Raw genomic sequence first — 24381 nt, 5'->3', positions numbered from 1 at the left:
GACTCGTCATTTGGTACAACAAGATTAGCACCCCCCATTGTGAGCAACGCTATCGGGAACATCCTCAACTAGATTATCGTCATCAATATTCTCCTCATCCTCATCAGCGTAGCAGAGCAATCTCTGCTTGCACACATGCCCTATAATCCACTTCTCGGGGCAATAGTAACACAAACCCAGACGGCCTCGTTCAGCCTTTTCCGCTTGTGATACCCGAATCACCGCGGGTCGCGGCCGTTCTCCGTTGCGACCCCCTAAACCTGTTGCCTGACCCGAGCCGGTAGCGGCCTTAGGTGGTTCCATCTTAACCTGTTGTTGTCCGTCGAAACCCTGCGTGTTGGCCTGATATAGCTGATGTGGATCCCAACACGGCTTCGTACGATCATAAGACTGATCGACCCCCCCAAACTGCTGGCTTGGGTGGCGGTTACCTTGCGTGGTCCATCCCGGTCCATTACGACCCCCGCTATCGCGTCGCACCCTGTCCTCATGTGGGCCCTCGCGAAAGCCCCCGCTAGGGTTTCTCCCGCACAAACCCTTATCTCCTGATCTCTGCCGACGGACATCCTCATAATCCCAATCATCGCCGTCGTCGAAACCGGAAGGAGGTTCGCTCTCAAGATTCTCGAAGCGGCGATCTGTGTCGTCTCTCCAAGCATCGAATCTGTCCAATCTGTCCAAAACGCGATCTAGTTTACTGGAAACGGGTTCATAATCCGAGTATCCTTGCGATGCACGGTGGGGCGGTGGTTCCCAACAAGAAGGCTGCCTTGACTGTGGTGGGTCATAAGGTTGGAAACTCGGTAGTGGTCGGGTACCGGGAGGATCCCAACAGGTGGGGCGGCGTGTCTGGATAGACCCCATTTGGTGAGGTTGCGGCGGACCGTAGGGTTCACGCCTGTACTTGGGTGGCGGCTGATCATAGGGCGGAATACCCGGTGGGTCGCGGCTGCCCGGAGGGTCCCAGCAGGTTGCACGTCGTGGTCGGACCGGCTGGTAAAGATGTAACTGTTGCGCGACCTGAGGAGGGTCGTATTGACGACGGTGATAGTCGTATGACATGTTGACGGACTGAGGCGTGGCTGTGGTGGATGATGATCGTCTGACTTAGACGCGGCACACGGGAATCCTTCCCGTCGGGCGTTGCAGAAGTAGAGTTGTCCGGCGGCTAGAGCTCGGCGGACAGGCGGGACTCGACAACCAAAGCAGTTGCTGTGCGCGGAATGTTTTCCGATAGGCAGCGGTGTAGCTTCGGTTCGAGATGGTGGGAGGGTAAGATCACGATGAAAGCACCAGTTGTTAAGGACCTAAATCCCTAACGATCCGATAAAAACGGACAATAACGAGATAAAGATAATCCGGCACCCGTGAGGGTCGGCGGAGATAAAGATCTGGGCGGCTGTGCGCGGGTTCCAACCCGTCGGGCAACGGCTACATATAAGATATACGTTCCGGCTGTGCGCGGAGACCTTCCGTCGGGCAGCAGGTAGCGTAGGGAATTACGGATTCAAAGCATAACTCGGGGCATTTGGCTAAAATAATAATATTCATTGATTCATTGTTGGATGATTAAATATGATAACAAGCTCTCCTATTTATAATAGTAGAATACTACCCTAACTTATTGAATAAGAAAACTAAGATATGGAAAAGATATGGCGAATCAAAAGATACTAAATAATTGAGATTTCTTATATGTTAAGGGGATCGTATCATTATGCGTGTCATTTACTTATTCATCATCAATCACAAAGTATGTAGGGTGTGCCACTCTCGAACAATCGTTTAAATGATCATCATTAATCCGATATCCAATACTCAATTTTTTTAATAAAAAAATAAATACTACTACTGCAGTACTAAATTTTCTTATATTCGAACTTATCATTAAATGGAAAATTTTGAAAATTTATTAATTGTTGGGCGGGCCTTAATGCATGCAACGATAGAAATAGAGAGAAGACAATGATGAAAAACCCTAGAAAAAATATCAATCGATCCTTATTATTTCCTTCTCCCTCACTGCAAAGTTCCCACCATCAATGGCGAAAACAAAACGCCAACCCAAAGCGAAGAAAAAGCGGTTGTTACAGGCGAAGTAGTAGACGATGAGCGGAGCTTCGAAGAATTGGGGCTCGAAGCCCGCCTTGTCACGACCGCCCTTCTAGGGTATAATAAATGCGGCGATCGCGACTTAAACGGACTTAAATACAATCAAAGAAAAAGGACTAGGGTTTTATAAAAGGGGTTTGACCAAGGTATTTAACGACAAATAATCAAAAGAAAAGGGCAGAGCGACGCTTTGACAGATAGACTAAATAGAGGAAACAATTATCACCATTTATTTCAAAATAACGAGGGTTCAACGTATTCCAAAACATATCATGTCTTTAGATTTTAAACGAAATCAAAATAGTTTCGAGAATTCAACAATAAGTAAAACGAGTTTCAGTGGAAGCATCCAAGAGAAAAGTGACGTCATGTGTGAAGACACAACGACACTCATAGTAAAAAATATATATATATATAAATGTTTAATTCTTCATTTAATTTGCTCCACACCGCCAACCGCTCGTCGCCGCTCAACCTGCACATAAGGAAAACACATGCAGGGCTGAGTACTAAAATAATACTCAATGGGCTCATGCCGAAAACATTTTCATTAAAGAGTTTTATTTATCATGCCATACGAGAGTAACCATCGGGTTTTAGCTTTAGAAAGGCCCGAGGTACTAAAATCATTTCCCATTGTAAAAGTCGACTGCAGTCATTTTCCCATAGACGTTAGCCATATCTGCCGATACATGACAAGGAATGTGGCCGCAAACCAGGTCACTAGACCGGCCAGCCCGTACGCTAGCACACGATCTACCATAGGTGTACACTAATCCAAGTAGGGTTTGCAGCCCTACGAGGACCCGAATTCGATTTATATAATAATGGCTTCAAGCCATATCAGATAGGCACGTTAAAAAATCAAATAAGGCATGATAAACACGATTTCATTTTCATCGATAAAAACATTTAGGACATCGTCCTTATTTAAAAGAAAGCCCACCTCAAAGCGCTTAAGTCTCAACTATATCCTTTCCCTTGGAATCAAGTTTCGCGCGCAAGAAATCACCTTTAAATATTGGAAATAGCACATATATCAACATGAGAGGTCAGGCAAAAGCTAAGATGCATGCATCCTAAAGCTTCAATTATTCTACCGATATGATTATGAATTCTTCCCAATTTAAATCTTGATCTTTTCAATTAATTTCACCCGCTCACGTCCCAACAAAAGCAAAGAGATAACCCGACCAACCCGGATTTAATTAACTCCGTTCCGACCTCAAGTGATTATTTTAAAACAGTTCAAACTTAAACAAAATTGGCCCAAAAAATAGTTACCAAATTAGTGCAACAGTATAACCACTCCTAACCACATTAAATCAAAGTAGATAAAATACACGTACAACCTCACTTCCATTCTTGATCAAATACCCAAATTTTCTTTTAAGGAATTAGGATATATATATATATATATATATATATATATATATATAAAGTACTCCCATTCCCACCACACGTACTCTGCCATTCCATTTTAAATCAACTCTAAGTTAATATATACACTACATATTAAAAAAAGTAAGTGTTTGCATATGAATTTTAAAATAAATGAGGCAGAAGCTCCCACTCCAGAAACGAGCACCACTCTCCTTCCAAAAAAGACACACGTGCTCCACTCTCCATTCCATTTTTATTTAAATTCCATCCACCAAAATAAAAGGAAAAGAAAGTAATTAAAATTTTAAAAGTGAACAGATGATACATACTCCTTTCTCAAAACTATCGGCTACTCCCTCTCTCTCTACTGCATTTCTTCAAACAGAACCCCCAACTCCACCTCTCTCTCTCTTTCCCTTAAGCCCCTTTTTTTTCTTTCGAAAGAGTAGATCGAAACAAAACAAAACAGAACAATTTAAAGTCCCAAAACAAAAATCGTCGTTTCTCCAATTCGCCGCTGCACCAGAGTCGATGCCGCTGCTGACTCCGATTCATCACCCGCGTCCACCGCCGTCGCTCGGCGCCGCTGCGTCGCCGCTCCGGCGGCCTCGAATTCGTTCGAAACAACTCGGTTTCTACCCGATTAACCCCGTAAGGTAAGTTCTTAAATTTTGATTAAGTTGATTGTTTTAATTGGGTTCTCGAGTTTCGATTGACGTAAAAAGTGATATGCTTGATGTTTGGAGAATTAATAGAGAGGGTGAGATTTATACCTTCGCTGGACAAATTGGCTTTGACAGGAGATCGAAGCTTCTGGTTTCCCCCTTTCCGGATTTGGTTCCAAATTTCTGTCAAGAAAAGGTTCTGGTCTGAAATCACCTTACGAAGAAAAATAAGGGGGAACCGTGAAAAGAATGATTACCGTGTTGAAACTAGGATTTGGTTGGGAAAGGATGAGCTCCTTCTTCCTACTGCTTCCTCCGCCGCCTGAGGAAATTTTTGAGGTGCAAAGTGAGAATGAGTGACTGCGAATTTGTGTGAGGAAAATGGATTAGGGTATGGGTATTAATATACCGTGTATTGAGAGTCATTTCTGGTGATTGATTTCACTTTGATTATGGTCACAAATTAGGAAAGATTTGCAGAGGAGAAGCGGTTATGGAGCGTGGGAGGGAAACGTGGAATTGATTCTCAAAATAAAAGCAATTAAAGGTGATTGGGGTTTATTTTTGGTGCAGATTGAGGATTGGAAAAAAACGCAAATGTGCTGAAGGTATATTTGCCTTTCATTGTGTGTATTTGATTTCACTATTAATTGGGGTTTAATTCTTACCTTGACTAACCATTATTGGCAGATCAAAGGGGAGAAGAGAAGATAATCGTATAAGAGAGGAGGGGAGAATCTCTCCAGAATATTTATTTATAAATTGAAAACAAGGGAATTCTTGGTGACCAAGACAAGGAATAAGGATCTATAACTTATTTGGGATTTCGAGCATCAGTATTTTATTTAAATTGTGTAGCCAACGATATTATTATTTTTTTAATTTATTGAATCCAACACGGAGTTGAGTCAAATAAATAATCCTCAAGGAAAGGATTTAATTAATTTCACAATGTGATTTTACCATCACAAAATTCGAGCTTGTAAAAAAAATCATCAATTATTCGAAAACAAATAAATTCGCCCCACATCAGCCACGTCACATATTCGACGGAGTTGACTCGGTCAACCCACAATCATAACTCCGAACCAAAATTAGGTCACTAAAGAAATCATATAACAATTCCACTCGTCATTTATTTCATGTCATTAAAAGGGATAAATGATACCGTCTTAGGGTTCGCAAATTAGGGTTCAAAAAGTGGGGCGTTACATCCTACCAATCTTAAAAGAAATTTCGTCCCGAAATTTGGCATCCTCAAGGAAAGAGTTCAGGGTACAGTTCTATCATCTTTTCCTCATTCTCCCACGTGGCTTCTTCGTGCCCATGATTTCTCCAAAGTACTTTCACACAAGCAATTGGTTTATTTCTCACATTCTGGATCCTTCGGTCCAAAATCATTTGAGGACTCTCTTCGTAGCTCAAGTCTGGGTTCAAAGCGACTTCCTCGTAGTGAATCACGTGCTTTGGGTCGAACAGGTATTTCCGCAACTGCGACACATGAAAGACGTTGTGCACATTTCCAAGTCTTGGGGGTAGCGCCAAACGGTATGCAACAGGACCCACTCCTTCAAGGATTTCATAAGGCCCAATAAATCGTGGTTTTAATTTTCCCTTGACGCCGAAACGTGTTATCCCTTTCGACGGGGATACTTTGAGGAAAACTTTATCGCCAGCTTGAAATTGCAAGTCGGTTCGTCGGGCATCCGCGTATGACTTCTGTCTGTCTTGAGCTTCTTTTATCCTTTCAAGAATTTGTCGAACAATTCCAACCATCTCTTCAACTGCATCGGGTCCAAGTACTCTTCTCTCACCAACTTCGTCCCAGTAGAGCGGGGATCTACATTTTCTCCCATACAAGGCTTCATACGGCGCCATGTTTATTGTTGCCTGGAAACTGTTGTTGTAGGCGAACTCAATAAGTAAAGATGTGGTTGCTCGAGCAAAAACCGGCTCCGGTAAAACATTAGCTTATCTGCTCCCGCTGCTTCACAAACTGTTTGCTGATTTGCCTTCGAAATCGAATCTTGCGTTTATTCTTGTTCCAACACTAGAGTTGTGCCAACAAGTATGTTCCTTTGAATTTATGTAGATTTTTTACTTTATTCATTTGCTCGTCTGTGAATTGTCAAGGTTTATTCGGAAGTGACATCACTTATTGAGCTATGCAGAGTGCAACTACAAGCTGTTCAGTTAAGGAGTTCGATGTCTGCTTCTGACTTGGTTGGTAAATTTAGTTTGTTGTAAATGTAAACAGTTCTTATTTTAATCAGAATTGGCAAGGACTGAAACTTTTTGTTACTTTTTTTCTCCCATAGAAAACGTCCTTGGCTGGGCTTCCTGATATCGTTGTATCAACTCCTGCTTGTGTACTAACATGCTTGAAAGAAGCTAAATCACTTTCATTTCTTGTCCTTGCTCATCATCTCATATTCACATAATGTTGATCCAATTGCACTACTATATAATAATTTATCCTGAATATTTTCTCTCAGGCTGATCTTCTGTTGTTGTATGAATATGGGGACGATATAAAAGCACTTGCACCATATGTTCCACAGCGCTGCCAGCCAGTGCCTTCTCACGTCTGCTACTTCAAGGTTTATTTCATTTTATAACACTGCTCCCCTAATTAGGTTATACACTACTTGGGTTTACTTTGGCTAGAATCTGTTATGTGTGTCATTTGTTACTGGAAACTGTAAATCGTTAAGTTGGCATTTTATTTTCCGAAAACAATTGCTTATTCCCAGATCAGTGGGAGTCGGCTTCTATTTCTTTTTGAAGTTATAACATGTTCTGAGCTGGGTACTGGGAATATTTAGAAACTTAATGACATTGATCAGCTCGTGTTTCTTATGTGTAAATACTGCACAATACATTCTTTCATGGCAGTCATCAATGTATTATATATCAGTTGTCACTCGTACTTTTCTATCCATGCTTATTTGCTTTGATACTGTTCTCACTTTGTGAACTAAGAAACATGGCTATCTCTAAAGCCTCCTTTAACCTGCATGTTACTCAGTGCTGATGTTGAAAAGCTGAAAAAGCTTATTCTACACAATCGATGCATTCTAACACTAGCGGAGGAGGGAGACGTAAAGGACGATATCATCCCCAGAAATGTTCAGCAATATTATGTAAGTTATCTTATATTTTTCACACGGTTGTTAAACTAAACTTTCTATTCCAGGCATGCAACTTTTGTATATTATGTGCACTTAATTACTATTTCTTCTATTCATTTTTTTGACGACTATGTAAACTAATGACCCTTTGGAGTCCCACCTGTTCGATGGGTTTTTATTATAATCTGTTGCCTAACAATGAACCTGTTGTTGATCTTATCCATATCCTTGCTCTCTTGAAATCGGAGCTGATTCTAAAGAAAGTGCTGATTTTTGTTAATTCCATTGACACAAGTTTTAGATTGAAGATTTTTGTTATATTGATGCCCAAAGTGAATGTATTTAAGAAACCTCTTTAAGTTTTTCTTAAGTAGACTGACCATAAAATCATATTACCAATTTACTACTTGTCCAACCTCTAATATTTATTGGCAAAAACATTGAAAAATAGTTGAAATGTTTCTAAGATTATATTCTTATACCATTAGCATTAAGAAAAGTGCATTGTGTTGAAGTAGTTTGATATTTTTTGCCTGTTGTAAATCTGTAACAACCCGAACTTTCGTACCTTATTATTATTATTAGCCTAAAGATAAATAATAAGTGATCGTTGTAGTATTCGAAATCTGCCATTTTCATGTATAATAATTGATCTTGGAATTATAAATAATCGTTGCTTCGTTCTCGAACGAATATTTCAAGTAAAAAAAAAAGTAACACCAAATAAAAATTTATAATGTTCGACATATCTCCGAAGTCCGCTAAATTACTATTATACAAATTTATCAAATCCTTATCTATTACAATTAGGGAAAAGTTCACGCAGCCCGTTCAACGGTCGTGCTCGTACTCCAAGAAAGTCTGGTACATCATCAGGGAAGACTATGGATGTTATTTATTTTCCTACACCAAAGCCACGAGCTTAAACTGGGTTTTTCCTACACCAAATTAAACAAATAAGTAAATAAATATAATACTTAAATAATAAAATAAAATAAAAAGAAGAAGAAAGATGGGATAAGAATGTTAGCAACTTGCTGCACAACTTGCTACCCACGCCACTTTCACAGCCATCTTTTATACATATATGTAGATATACAATCTTTTTCACCACCACTCCATGAATCTTCCCCAAATCTATCAACTACCTTCCCTTTATAATCTGCCCTTCACAAATCAGTTTCCTAATTCCACCAACAATCTGGAAAGAAAAGAAATAGAGAGGAACCGTGAGTTCAAGACTTCGGTTTTGATCTGTGGTTATCTATTCAACAAAGGTAATTTCTTCACAATTCCATGAATACGAACCTCATATTTTAATTCCATGATACCAATTCTTGAATTCACAGTTGAGGAGGAACTGGCAATTGAAATAGATACAGAGGGATTCATCAAGTTGCTTCTTTTTCACGATCTGTCAATTGAAGGTATACTCCCTCCAAATTTCGAGTTTCAATCATCAGTTTATGCATAAACATACCATCATCCGAACTAATCGCATAACTCAAGCAATTAACACAATTGAACACTCCCACGATTAAATCGAAATGCGAAAGAACTTGGTAAAGGGAACTTATCTTTCGAGGCTGAACGGGTTAGTTCCGGGACGTTTCGGGGCTGTTCGGAGTTGTTCGGGGCTGCGCGGTGTCGGTTCGGGGTGGACTCGGAGTCAATCGGAGGCTGACCGGCAGGCTGGGACAGCAGCGGTTCTCGGCGACGGCGGCGGATCCGCAGCAGCGGTGGCGGTGCGGCGAATCGAGGGAGAGAGAGACCGACCGAGAGAGAGAGGCCGACTGGGAGAGAGAGGGACGGAGCGTGCAGACCAGCAGACTTCCGGGACGGCTGTGCATGCACAGCGGTGGCGGCGGCGGAACGGGAGAAAGACGGTGAGGATGGCGGCGTGACGGTGAAGAGAGAATAGAAGAGAAGAGAAGAGAAGAGAGAGAGAGAGAGAGACGAGCGAGAGGAGGCGTGAGAGTGAGGGAGAGGAGACAACGCTCGCTTCTTCAATTAGGGATTGGAATTGGAGAAGGAAGTGAAATGGGGGAAAGTCACGTATGGGGGAAGGAGTATATTGGGTCCTTATTCATTTTAGTTGGGCCACATTAAATAATGAAGAATTTGTAGGGGTTGGCAGCGGAAGCGTGCGTTCAAACGGATCACATAATACGGATCTATTTAGCAGATTATTTAGACAAAATCTATTCGCGTAATTATCACATGTATCATGCTCATAACTTGAATTACATACATGCTTTAGCACAAAAATCTCTAAAACATGCTTGCTACGGAGTTAGCCAATTTACCTCGTTGATTCTCCAAAGAATCGTCGATTGCTCCTTCTCCACGATGATCTTCAATACTAGACCACAGATCTTCTGACTGGTGTCCCGAACTGTATTCCGACATCAGGGTGGGCTGATCTTATCGAAACACTAGGACTCGAATAAAGAAGACAGAACTTTCTCACGGATGAGGAGCTGAAAATCTCACGGAGGAGAAATTCCTTAAGAAAAATCGTCCCCCCCTCTCAATTTAGAGTGGACGAAAATTTCACTCAAAAATTATTATTTCTGTCTCTTTTATTCTCCTATTTATAATAGTTCATATTGGGCCCAGTCAGGGATCTATGGAAGGTTTTGGATAAGGGCTCCCTCAATTAGCTTTTTACTAATTAAATTGAACCCACAATTTAATACAAGCTTATATTGGAATATCACGAGTAGCCACTACAGACGTAATATTGAACTCCCCATCCAAATCCGAAATTATAAGTATTCCGGGTTTCCATTTTGTTTATTATTTATTTCCCGCGCTTAAGATAGAAATATCCATTAATTAATTAAAGTCTACTATGGACTTAATTAATTAACATCTTATTAATTCCAAGAGTAGACTTAGCAAGAAACATTTATTTATTATTCATAGAGTAATAAAACTCCAACTGGCCAGTTTCCGAATAATAAAACCTTGTTCAAGCTCCTCTTGAGGACATTATCAAACGAGACTCACCTCGTGCGCGATTCAACATAATAGCAATCCTAGCACCGCTAGATAATGATCACCACTACCCAATATACCTGGATCGTTGGGTGACGAAAAACCCGCACCTTTGGTAAGTCAAAGTAGTAGATACTCAATATCGTATGCTCAATGCTAACGTACATTGATTAAGAACTAAATATTTATGAAGACACCGTCTTTCAGTAGATAGCATAAAGACACGTCTTGCTGTTAGATCCATTCAGTGATATACCACACCAACGTCATCTTATTTCAATAAGGCTTAGAAATAATCGGACTGACATTGCAACCTTTCACGATAGGTAGCCAAAGTCTATCTAGGTTGTGAAATTCTTCTTTTTCTTTTGCAAAGCATTGCATAGAACCGACTGTAGTTACCTTAAAGTGGACGACGCCCACAACCAGTCTACTAAGCAAAAGACTTAGGCTTTGTTTACTTCTTATGCATTTAAATGTTTATAAAACATCTCATAAACGCACAAGCAAACACAATGTAATAATATACTGATTCTATTCGTGCGAAATGCTCGAATAATACTGAATCGGGTCAAAAGTGGATTGTAGAGATTTTACGTATACATGCAACGTTCTATTCGTGCGAACTCTCGCTCGAAACATGCTTTTCAGTATACTAACCCTAACAGAATTTGGGCCAAGGAATTATTTTAGTTTGGGGCCATTTTAAGTTGTTGGACCTTAGTATTTTAAAAATGGAATAAGGTGGACTCAAAGGAGTTGTTAAGGAAAAATTTTGCCGATTACCTTATGGACTACACTAATCATATGTTGGAATGTGAGCTAAGAAATTAATTAGTATGGGTCAAGGTTTTAATCGTTGGGCCGAGATTTATTATGTAGAGCTTGGAATTGAATATGTTGGAATTTATTTAAGGAATGAGTTGGAGCTCATTTAAATAATTGCCGAATAAAGTATTAAATTTCCAAAGATGGAAGATGTTAAAGTTGGCGATGCTAAGGGCCGACCGGCATCGCCCTGCGACGCCTTGGGCGGCCGACGAATAATCGAAAATATGCGAAAATCGAGAAACGAGATAAAAGACTTTAATGAGTGTGCATGCATTTTAATTTAAGTAGTTTTGTCCTTGAGTGTAATTAGTGTATTATTATATTGTGATTTTTTTAAAGGGTGCTTTCGCAAGTAAAGTCGGAACGAAAGATTCAAGTTAAGGAATCTAAACGATCAAGGTGAGCTTTCTTATACTAAAATACAAATCGTATTTTATGAAAAAAAGAACACATGTTTGTGATTTTAATGATGTTGTTATGCCATAAATGTTTTGTGTATGATGCCTATCTGTTGGCTACGGCCAAGTGAATTATGAATGATGATATAAGTCGAATTCGGGTCCCAGTGAGGGTGGTGTCCCCGCTCGGACTAGTGTACACAAGCTTCCTCTGACATGTTGGGCAGAGCAGGTGACCGTGGAAGGTGGCCACCTTCCCGGCACAAGGATACCTCTGACATGATGGGCAGAGAAGGTGACCGTGCGAGAACACCATCTCGACGGCACAATGTGATCAGATATGGCTAAGTACAGGAAAAATGGACTGCAGTCCAATGTGAATATTTTAGTAAGCTCGGGTCTTTTCAAATAATACCCCGAGTGTTACTGTGATGATGGCATGACAATATTTTCAATCGTATATTTTTATTTTCGGCAATGTGTTCACTGAGTACTTTTTGTACTCAGCCCTGCATATATTTCTAAATGTGCAGGTTGAGCAGCGAAGTGGTGGAGGAAGTGCTATTGAGACAAGACATTTAATTCAGTCAGCTTTTGACTCTCGGAGGTTCATGTCTTCATACATGGAACCGCGTTCATTTGCTTCCGTTGTGCATCTTAAAAGACTCAGGTCTATTTTGTTCAAAACTCTGATATTTTGATTTTTTTTTAAATAATTACTCGAGTCTTCATGATCGAGTATCTTTCTTCTATGTATCAGCACTTAATTAGTCATGTCTCGCAACCAATGTTTGATTTTATTTCGAGCTATTCTCATTTGTTTCGAGCTATGGTCGATTTGTGTTTTCTCCTTTCTTCCCCGCTTCTTTAATCCTCCCCTAGTCGCGATCAACCGTGTTTTCTATCCTTAGAAAATGCGGTCGTGACAAAATCACAAGATTCACAATCAGAATAATTGAAGAGAAACATTTCTATCACTTACAAGACATAGGGAAACAACTCATTGAAAGATTATTGGATATAGAAGTACTTGCAGATACACATGAAAATAAAAACTGCCTACTCTTGTATGTAATTTGGAATTCTCGTACTTAAATATGCATGTAGAATAATTATTGTGTTTAGACCTGCTATCTTTAGAATTAATTGCTAAAATAAACATCATTGCCAAGTGAATGCGACTTTCTGTTGTCTAATATAGTAACTCCTCCTCGGGTGTTTCCCAATGCTGTGTTCCAATATTGTTGTATATTTTATGTTATTAGGGATCAAAAGTCTAACTACAGTTTGGAATAAAATCTGCAGTTTTGAATGCTGAGCTCCCTCAGAATTCTCGTCTACATATTCTTGAGGTACTAATTGAAATATTCTCCTTGCTGTTTCGATTGAATGTTAGGTTTTTCATTTTTGTTGTAGAACATTGTCTTGTACAATCATTAGTTCAGAGTCGAACCGAGAGAAGAACTTAAGTTTTGGCATCAGTTCTAAACCTTTTTAATTTTTTTTACATCAGGAGTTCAATGCTGGTCTGTTTGAGTACCTTATTGCAACTGATGACAGTCAATCAGTTGAAGAGCAGAACGATAAGGAAACTCATGTTTTGAAAAAAAAATATAAAAAGCACTCCAAGAAGTTGGATGCAGAATTCGGTGTAGTAAGAGGAATAGACTTCAAAAATGTGTACACGGTGAGCTAGTGATTGGTCAACTTGTACTTAGCTTAGTATTCTCTGGTTGTTTATCTATGCCATTCTGATGTGTCCTTCTAATCTATATTATCTAGTATCTACTCCTTTTATGTGTGAAATGAAATGAAGGATATTGTATATATGCCATGCCTAATTTTATACATTGAGATTTTGCCACTTTATCTGTTTGAAAGCTGTATGCTGCCCTATCCTGACTTAGTTGATCATATGCCAAATTTGTGTTTTTGAATTGTTTCATCAACAGAATTTGTGCTTGTTTATTTGGTAATTATTTCAGACAAATTGATGCTGCGTGCTTTGCTATTTTACTTTTTTATAGATGGTGAACTATGGCATGCCTCAAACTGCACCTGGATATGTGCATCTGTTTCTTTAGTAAGATTATTCATTGCACCTTCAAAAGGACTTATTACTTGCTATTTGTTTCACCTAATCAAACAAAACAAATTTGCTAGTAGCAACATTTATTGAATATTCTGGATTTTCTCATATGTATTATGGAATCTGATTCACTAATCTGAATTCCAATCTAAGGAGATGGAAATTTTTGAAGAGATAAAATCTATTTTGGGAGAAAATGATGCAGATGACTCAAAATATATTGCTCCATTCCCCAGGCTTAACAAAGATTTTGTGGAGTCAGCTGAGGTAGATTGAATTCACTATTCTTTCAGTAAAAGTCCATTTTATAAGTGGAAGAATTCCTTGAATAATATGCTATACTCATGTATTTCACAGAGTGATTCTTCTTATGTTTTCATGATTCCGTGAATGATCTTGATATTGTTATTTCAGGATGTTTGGAGGAGCATAACAAAAGTTGCAGTGAGAGAAAAGCAAATAGTACGTTTCTTGCTTATCACACCTTTGTTTGGTCTTGGGCTTCTACTTGTGACTTTGCTTAAAGAGAGTTACTTTACCACTCCCACTTCTTTTGTTGTAGGCTGAAAGCTCATTTTCAAGAAAACACCCAAATGACCTAGGTAAAACTGAAATCTTACTGGGTTTGATAAAACTTTTTTGATACTTGATACATACCTGTTGCTTTTCATTGTGCAGATCTGTTGAAACATGACAAAGTTCTGAGCAAATACTTGCTGGACGCAACAACAGAAGAAGCTAGCAAGATTGGGAAATACTGCTTCTACTAAACGCAGAGGTTTCAAACCAAAATTCAAGAAAAGTAGAGATCCCTTGAAAACATTCTCTGCCTGATGTGAAGCATCCATGCCATTGCAGTTTAAACAAAGTCTTGGTGAAGAGGAAAGGCATGACTGAACATTATCTTCTTATTCAAGTTCAATTGTAGATTATATGCAAGCGAGTTATTAATATATTGAAGAATTGTAAATTCATTATTTCCTGCATCCCTTTAATAGGTTTCGACTGTCACATTCCTTTTGACTTTCTTGGTGCTCATATTTTCTGTTTCCTGTTACTGTTTTATTTATTTTTTTTCTTACTAATAGATAATTAATGAAAGATTTCCATTTAAATTAATACTACGTAAGTTTTGCAGCTTGGGTTTGATTGACGGTGTTTTGGTAACTAAAACCTAACTTGTTTCACAAAGAGCCCTAAACCTACTTTATATCACGCACACTCGCTGGCCCGCGAGTCGGCGTCGTCACGCTGACGCAATAAATCAATTTTTTTTAAAAAAATCGAATTTTAAAAAAAAAATACTTTTTATTTATAAAAATTGTTTTTATATTTAAAAACAATTTTTACAAATAAATAAATACAAGAATAAACAATTATTGAGTAATATGATTTATAAATAAAACAATTCTTGGTTGTTTCACTTTTATTGAGACATCTTTGAATATTTTTTGTTTCACTTTCAATGTGGGACAAAATATGTTGAAATATTTTCTTTTATAACTATATGATTAGATCATTCATTCATCTTTTTCCAATGTGGGATACCAAACTTTCTTTTGTTTTCTACTTTTCTTTATTTTTTACTACATTTTATTATTCACTAACTTTATCTTTATTTTTGTTATGATTCTTTTTCAAGACAAGTTTATAGATAATAATAGTATCAACTAGAATAGTTTATTTTGAAACTTTGAATAGTTTATTTAAATTTGAATGTTGCATGTTGCTCATAATTTGTATATTTATAGAATGTGGACGTGTTCAAATAATTGGATTTAAATATAAGTATGTTTCTAATTTTTCTCAATATATTGATTAAAATGTGAAAAAACAAAAATTAATATAATTTGTATAATAATGATAAAAATAGATCACTAAAGAATTATTTGTATAGCGGTATAATATAGTTTATATATTTATATATTAGTAGTAGACTAATAGTATGATTTTGTATAATAGCTATTATTCTAATAGATGTAGTATAATTTATATAAATAAAATTATTATTTGTGAATATATTATTAATTGATAAGAATAAACAATTATTGAGTAATATGATTTGTATATAGATAAATAATTATTCATATAATAGCTATCGCTAGATTAATACAATTTGTAATAATTATTCTCCTAATGTGTATAATGGTATTTATTAGTTAACATATACATAAACTTATACACAAAAGAATCGATAATGATAAAGAATTAAAGAATAATACTTTATGTAATAATATTTGTTGTTTATAATAATAGAAGATAGTCAAGATATAAACAAAGATGATTGAAATATATCATGTAATTACAAATAATGACGTTTATCCCACATTGAAAGAAAGAGCAATACATCTAAGAACATGTAGCTACAAAAGAGATCCAATACACTCTCTTTCAACTCAAAGACTCAAGTCCAACATTAAGTAACTTATAACTTATAAGTTGTGAATTGTAGTCTCGTTGAAACAAAGACTTGAACGGGAAAAAAATTGAACCGCCGAACCGGCCCGGAACCGGAGGTTTAGGCTGAAAACCTGCTGTTTTGAACAGCCCCATGAACCGTCGGTTTTTGAACTAGAACCGGAACCGCCTAGAACCTTGGCGGCAGGTTCAGGTTCAATGAAATTTTAAACCGTGAACCGGCGGTTCTGAATCGGAACCGGCTGTTTTTGAACCGTGTGCATGCCTAGGCGGACCCATGTGGAAGTGGGGTGGGGCTAAAGCCCTCAATAAAAATATTTTTTGAACATTTCACTTTTATAAATTTTTAAAATTCAAGTTTAATGTAAATTATTGTAAACTCTTACAAATAATCTAACACACCCAAAAATGTAACTTTGGAACAAAATTTAGAAATCACAGCCCCTTATCGATATTTTTTCTGCGTCATGAGAGTGTAGTTGTCGTTATACAAACAAACCATTCGATTCGAAATATACTTTTATAGTATATCAATCCTAACACAATTAACATAGCGTCTGATTAATATCAATTGCAACTATAGGATTCGATTGAACAAAAACCTTAAACAACATAAAATAACATACCATATGTGTTGAATGAACCATCCATATAATCAAAATACTGAAATAATATTCTCTATATGTCTCATTAAAAATGAAACATTTTTATTTGTTACTGTCTTATTAAAAATGAAACGTTTCCTAACTGGAAATAACATCATCTCTACTTTTTCACCTTTCTTATTTTACTCTCTATTCATTAATTCGCGAAACACTAAATAAAATTTCGTGCCGAAAACCAAATATTTCATATTTATTAGGACGAGAGGAGTATTACGTACGAAAACAGAATTGTTAGTTCATAGAAGAATTATCAAAGAACAGGCAATTTGTGTTTTTAACTTTATTCTCGAATAACATAGTTGTAGGCAATGTTCAGGTAAGTACAACAGTTTTCTAGATGAAGATTGTTATATATGGCTTCAACTTCATTCTATAATTGTCCACATAAAATTAATTATTGTAAGACTCTTTAGGATAATCACATAAACCATCGAATATTTACTATAATGATTAATAGGGGTGCGTTAGGGTACACCACTCTAAAAGTGACAATGTAGCAATAACGTATCATGCAATCTGCGATACATAGGCAAGCAACTCAGCATAAGTTTCCACGTAATAATGATACGAAATTAGAGCACTATGGTGACACCATTGTTAAAATGACAATCTAAGCAATCAATCTGCTATACATAAGCAAGCAACTTGACATATGGTTCGAAGCAATCCGCGATATGAAATCACAAATAATCAAGCAATCTGCGATACATACGCAAATAAGCTTGACACATAGCAAGCTAAGGTTGGATCTGCTCTTAAACTTAGGGTCCTCATTGGTGGTAAGTTTTCATTTTAATTTGGGTTATCATTTTAATATATCCCATGATTAATATTATGATATGTAGTGTAGAAAATATGACATATAGAAAATATGGCATATAGTGAGATTTTGTAAAAATAGGATGATATGCTGAGCGCTCCTAGTGAGCGCCAGCCTGAGCGACTACCACGTTATTGCTATTTTTTTTTTTTTTTAATTTCTCTATCCTCTTACCTATATACACGCTCTTCATCAAACTTCTACTCCCGTAAAATTCTACCTCAACATTTAACTCTCTGTAAAAATTAAAAAATCTCTCTACTTATCTTCCACAATATCTTCTTCACAATTCTTTCATCACACTACACAAAAATTGAAACATTGACCGATGATAGGGCTGAAGAAGAAAAAGGAAAAGAGCTCCAGTTCGATTGCTTTTACACCAATTAGGTTGTTGAAGTAATTCATATTTGTATTGAATAATCGTGTGAATTGAGATTGTTAGGATCTAAGTTTTTATAATTCCTGATACTCAACCGTTTGAGAACATGCTAAAGCAAACGCTTGCACTTATTCAATAAAAAATTCTCTTATTCTTGCTTCCCCTAATTCCATCTTGAATTTAGGTTTTGGTTGATCTTATGAGTGGAGGAGGTGATCCTAGGGACTGTATTTTCTCTTATGTTCATGCTAAAAAACAGCTCTAGTGGTGGTATTTCCAGATAGCAGATAGTCGCTGTAAAATAAAAATAAGATTTTGGCTATTAGTAAATTGTGGAGGAGAAGTACAGATATTTTTTTTAATTTTGCAAAGAGGTAAATGTTGAGGCAGAATTGTAGAGAAGTAGAAATTTTGAAGAAGGGGTATGTAGGCAAGAGGAGAGAGAAATTAATAAAAACAAATAAAAAAAGCAATTATTTGGTAGTCGCTGAAGCTGGAGCTCACTAGGAGCTCAACAAATCAATCTCTTAGTAAAAAAACGCAAATATCCGTTTCCATGATTATGATTTTAATGTTGGAAAGAACTAGAAATTTAAAGAATATTATAACTACCACAAATAATTACAGACTTAATTACCCTTTTCCATTAATTAAATATTTATATATGGCAATCAAATTCCCACATGACTATCTAATGGTTGTAGTTTAGTAATTGTTTGATTTTAGTAATTGTTATTAGTTATTGTTTGATTTTATTCTTATATTAGTATGTTTGAGGTAAGTAATAAAGTAATTAAAAATCATAGAATTTGTTAATTCACAGCATTATTGCGTGTTAGGAATGTACAAAATCACAAATAATACCTTGTTCCTCAATTACCAATTTCAAAATTTTAACATAGTAGGATAAAATTAAATCTACGTAGCCCATGCCTTCTATGGCTTCCCCTTCCTTTACACACAAACTATGAGGCTCCGTATTTATACTTTATATAGTCAAATTTGTCCAATTAATTATATGAATGGGTAGATACACCAATAAATATTGTACTGTACATATTAAATTTTTAGTTTCAACAAGACTTGTTTAATCTAATTATGTCACTTTAACTATAGGAAAATCACATTCCATTTCAAAACAGAAATTTAAAGTCTAAAAACTCCATCTCACAAATAATAAAGATATTTGAAATTGACACAAGTTTTAATGTATAATAATTAGTAACATAAGAGAGATCATAAAAAAGTTATTAGAAGTATAAAATGGGGTTCACCTCTAAAAAAAAGTACTAATTACTAAAATTAGAAGATAGATTATTTTTATGGGATATACTAGAAAAGAGCTCTATTTAGAGACCGTGGGAGTATATAAATATATATGGACATACATTATGATATCATCCCCCAAAGTCAAATCTTCACAAATTAAATAAATAAATGTTTACAACTTAATGAATTACAGTGGAATTGTATGCTTTGACTGAATACAAAATATGTGTGCGCATAATATGTTATTGTATCTGCTCACTTAATAAAACATTATTCATCAGGATTCAAGGGACAAGGGCTATTTAGCGTGTCCTAATAATGCTATGAATAGACACATGCATGATGCATGGGAATTTCATTGCTTAAAATTCCTTGAAGGCCAATTCACAACCATGATCCCACTCAATTTTTAGTATCTCACTGTGTATTCTATTTTCATTTTTTCCGTCAATTTAAATTTCTTATATTTATATACTACTACTACTACTACATCAATTCCTTAAAAATAGAGGCTCTGTGGATGTTAAATTGATCAAATGTAAGAAATAAAAAAGCAGAAAAGTTATTAAAGTAGAGTCAACAAATAGTAGTATTCATTTCAAATTCTTGAGGGACAAGTAAGTTGACTTATTGCATAAAATAAGACTAATTATTCAGAAACTGAATTGGGAGGATAAGAAACAAGAATCATTGACGAGAGAGTTTCAAATAAAGAGATATGGTCAAATTTGTTCTTAAGTTGAAAATGCCAAAATAGGAAAGAAATAATTATAAAAGATGAAGAATTATCTCAAATCTTAATCCAAACACATCTAATATAATTTATTTTTGTAGACTATCGCAAATATGGAATATTTTATTACTATAGTACAATTAAAAAAAAATGACACTCATTGCATATTTGTCAATTAAAACTATAGATTTTATAAAAGATGAAAAATATCTTAAATCTTAATCCAAAAACATATGATATAATTCATGTTTATAGACTATCGTAAATATGGAATATTATATTAGTATAGTACAATTAAAAAAAATTGACACTCATTGCATATTTGTCAATAAAGTTATAAAACAATAGTACATTTTATAAAAGATGAATAATATCTCAGATCTTAATCCAAAATATAATTTATTTTTATAGACTATCGTAAATATGCAATCTTCTATTACTAGAAACCAAATTTATAGTTCAATTTAAAAAAATTGACCCTCATTTAATAGTATTTGTCAATTTAAATTAAAACCCTAGCACAAATCCTATATATACATATTTAAATGAAACTCCAGTTTAATAAAATAAAACTCAAACGTAGATCCATAATCATTTTCTCCACTCACCCAAAAATGGCTTCAATAATCAGCCGCGAAGAGAAATCCTTCAAAATCACGCCGGAAAACGACAAATTGTTCTCGTAGCTTCTCTCTCGCGAATCCTCCTTCCGCGTCTACTACGCCGCCGCCCCCAGCGAGGTCCCCTTCGTTTGGGAGACGCGCCCGGGCACGCCGAAGCACAATTCCGCCGCGAATTGCGAAATCCTGCCGCTCACTCCGCCTCCGTCCTGCTTCACCGCCGCCGGCGCCAAAACCGGCGGCGGCGGATCCAGATCGAAGGTGCTCCTCCACAGCCTCTTGAGGAGGATGAATCCGAAGCGATCACTCCTCGTCGTCATCGCCGCAATCAGATCCGATCTCCACCCCTGCTAACGTACGCAGGAGGCGACGCGTCTCCAGCTTCGGATCGTCGTTCGACGAGAGAGCGGACGATCTCCGATCGCCGAGGATGTGCGTCGGGATCGGCGGCGGCGGACGGTCGGTGAAGAGAGCGTTGCTGTCGATCGTCGGCCGTTGATCCGACGCCTGAGGTTATAGAAATTCTTAATTAATTAGTTCATCTTTACAGTAGATCGCGGTTTAGAGGTAATTTCACAGTTTCCTGATTTATAGTTAATAATGTTGGATGGCACTTCAAATAATTAAATTGAATGTTTTGTTACCAATTATTGAAATGTCCCTATCTTGCATTGTGCTAATTTTCTTTTAATCCAATTATTTCTATTAATAGCAGCCCAATTTTACTATCAAATTAGAGTTGTCAATGATTGATATCTGTTGATATGAGAATGTTACATTATTTTTTCTTTTCTACTTCATAAAATAAAACCCTGATATCACATTTGAAAGTTAGTTTGAGTAAAAAAATATTAGAATGTGATAAAAGGAAATAGTTCTGTTGGCGGACTGTCACATATTGAGAAGAGAAATAAATAAAATGAGTAAATTATATGAGAGAAATAAAAAATTAGAATGTGATAAAAGGTACACTTTTTGACAGACGAATTATTTACATAAGGGGAGAATTATATTTATTTTATAAATTGATTTTACATAAACCTCGTAAGATATATTAAAGTAATCAATCACGTAATTAGGGAAAGTATAATACCTCAAAACCATCCATCTTTGATCGATCTTTGCATATTTATTTATTTCAACACTCTTCCTTAATGAGATATTCAATACTACTACTTAACTTGTTCCGTACTTCACTAAAATTTATTGAGTTTGCTGCCTTAGTTAGGGTATTTGTCGACATATTTGTTCTATAAATACTCTCAAGTCCATATCATTCTTCACGATTCTACATCCTCTCTCCAAATTCTATAGAAAATCAACAAGTTTTTTTTTAATTCATTACAATGAATTCAAACTCAAACATCCCTTAAGAAATTTATCTTTAAAATTATCAACAAGCTATAAGAATGCAAAATTTAAGTTGGGTTTACTTTATGCATAAATAAAGTAAAAAAAGTCTGATACCGCTACACTAGCAATATCTTTATGACCAAAAAAAGAGTCAAGAGCTTTTGTCCTAGGAGCTTAGACATTATTGTATGAGGTGCAGAGTTTGATCCCTCTTAACATCAGTTGTAATTTCCTCCTATCTATAGTATATGAGTTTATTTGTAATTTCCTCCCTTATATAGGAGTTAATTTTTTTTAAATACAAAAAAAATATAAAGATCGTGACACATGGGGCGAGACAGTTCTCACTCATGAGCTGGCTTGACGATATGACGGCCCGCAACACGGCTCGTGATCATCGCATCCAGGCCGAACGTGCCTGAGACCATGCGTTGCCCATGCCCTAAATGGGCACGTGAAGTATGTAGCAATAAAACACATGGGGCATATAACAGTCTCATAAATAGTGGCATTGCTAGTAGTTGTTCTACCTCATTAAGTAGCTACTACTATTATAGGAATTTATATTACACGTATAAATGTAAATATAAAACGATAGAAAAAGTTCACCAGTCACCAATCACCGCTATTCTTTTACACTTTTGAAATTATTGCATTTCTTTTGCTTTGAGCTGGAATGACATATTTTGGAAATTTAAAAATTCCCATATTGATTAAAAATATTACTGCAGTGATTTTGAGATATGTAAAATCATCAGCTCAAAATCCTCCACCTATAATTGTTAAAATTTCATTTTAAACTTTTGTGACAGATCATCCAATCATAAATAGAGTATCATGTAGTTAGTTTGTGAAGGACAGACATAGGTCTCTGGGTCATACATGAGTTTAGTGGTTTTGTCAGTATAGTAGGAGTATTTAATGTAAATATAGTTGGGTTGCAGGTAGCTATCTAAGTTTTTAATATCATACATTTTCATTTTGGAATCTTTAGTGTCTAGTCTACCTCACATACTGAAAGAAGGAAGCTTCTCTACTGAATTAAACTCAATACACTAATTTTATTGCATATTATTTGGTCCATAATAAGGATAAATTAATTTCTGATTCGGTAAGTACACTTGAGATCTAGTCTCTTAGCTGTAATTTTACTGTTTTATTACAATTTAATGAAATAAAAATGTATTGCTATTTTCCCTCTGTTTATAAACAAATATCTCACTTTAATTTAACATATATTTTCTAAAACTTAAATTTAATGTTAATAAAAATAAATAGTTATATTTCATTGTGCATAAATAAATATCTCACTTTAACTAGGCATATATTCTTTAAAAACTATAAAGGATCCGTTCATTGGCAGATTCGCGCCTCACCAATCCGTATGCTCTCCGCACAGTGGGTAACAGATCTTTGTTCAAGATCTCTCTCTTTACAGCATCATATTTGTCATCTAGAGCCCATAGGAATTGGAATAACCTATGTCTCTAGGTGTCCTTGTTGTACTTCTCGATTGTTGATGGAGTATCCATTGAGTTCGGATCCCTTGCATCTATAGGAATCCAGAGGTCTTAGAATTTATTCCATACACTTTCGAGGCTTATATTCTCCTGCTTCATGTTGTATGCATGTCTGTAGGTAAACTTGAATGGATAAGCTCCCCTTCCATACGTGATGGCCATGCCCTCCCATAGTCCCGAGCCATCGCGTATTGTGATACTTCATTGAAGAGGTTGGCTTCAATGTTGGGGGAGGATCTATAACTCCAGTGATGTGAGATGACAGACCTTTCTGGCAGGTGCACAACTTACGCCCAGACACACAACCTTGGCAATAACCACCTGATCCGCCAGATTGGCAACTCAATTCAAAGCTGCTGCCCTAAGGTTCCCATGATTTTGGAACCACAGACCTCGTCGCGCTCGGCCGCGCAGTAGCTGCAGTTTTCAGTGCAGAGACCTACACTATTCTAGTGACTATGGAGTCGTCGCACACTTCGCTCACCGACCACGAGACCCGCCTCAGCGCGTATACCCAGTCACACACCACCTGTCATACAATTGATTGGTACAATCGTCAAGCTCTCAAACATGGGCAACCAAATCATAACCCGAATATCGGTTTCCGCCGCATCAGTTTCAGTAGGTGCAACACAGGCCTATTTCTCAGCCATCATGCTGGGACCCGCCGAGATAGCAGCCACTGTAGGGATATCCACCAACGATCAGCACCATGCTCACCAAACCTCTTGGTGGGAGCCACAAGGTAATCGCGTACATCTGGGGTACACACAGTATGGACATCAACACTATCAACAAGCCGACTACGGAGAGCCGCCCATGCGCCGCCCTACCTGGGACCTACCACTTTATGGACTACTACTCTATACCGACACGTAGTCTTTAAACACTGATACGCTCGGATTTTGCACTGTTTAAAGGCCATTATTTGGTCCGTTTTGAGTGTCAAAGTTGCATTACATGTCCATTAATTGCATATTTTGTCTATTTTG

The 24381-nt window shown here is 36.7% G+C and overlaps 2 long non-coding RNA genes and 1 pseudogene across 3 annotated transcripts; 2 read left to right on the top strand and 1 right to left on the bottom strand.

Annotated features, from left to right (window-relative positions):
- Positions 1-2425: 2425 nt before the first annotated feature.
- Positions 2426-4344, bottom strand: LOC121798520. The gene is made up of 3 exons (XR_006050064.1): positions 4269-4344; positions 3059-3124; positions 2426-2587 (listed from the first exon to the last, which is right to left on the bottom strand). It is a non-coding gene; the product is annotated as an uncharacterized LOC121798520 (long non-coding RNA).
- On the top strand, positions 3805-5104 carry LOC121798519. 2 transcript variants are annotated; one of them, XR_006050063.1, is made up of 3 exons: positions 3805-4151; positions 4296-4768; positions 4851-5104. It is a non-coding gene; the product is annotated as an uncharacterized LOC121798519 (long non-coding RNA). The 2 variants fall into 2 exon arrangements; XR_006050062.1 differs by having other exon boundaries at positions 3805-4768.
- A 382-nt stretch (positions 5105-5486) lies between these two features.
- On the top strand, positions 5487-14625 carry LOC121800901 (annotated as a pseudogene).
- The last annotated feature ends 9756 nt before the right edge of the window (positions 14626-24381 follow it).

This window comes from Salvia splendens, chromosome 4, assembly GCF_004379255.2.
Source record: "Salvia splendens isolate huo1 chromosome 4, SspV2, whole genome shotgun sequence".
NCBI classification, from domain to species: domain Eukaryota; kingdom Viridiplantae; phylum Streptophyta; class Magnoliopsida; order Lamiales; family Lamiaceae; genus Salvia; species Salvia splendens.
The sequence above is the reverse complement of the archived record's forward strand: the minus strand, read 5'-3'. Positions and strand labels throughout refer to the sequence as shown.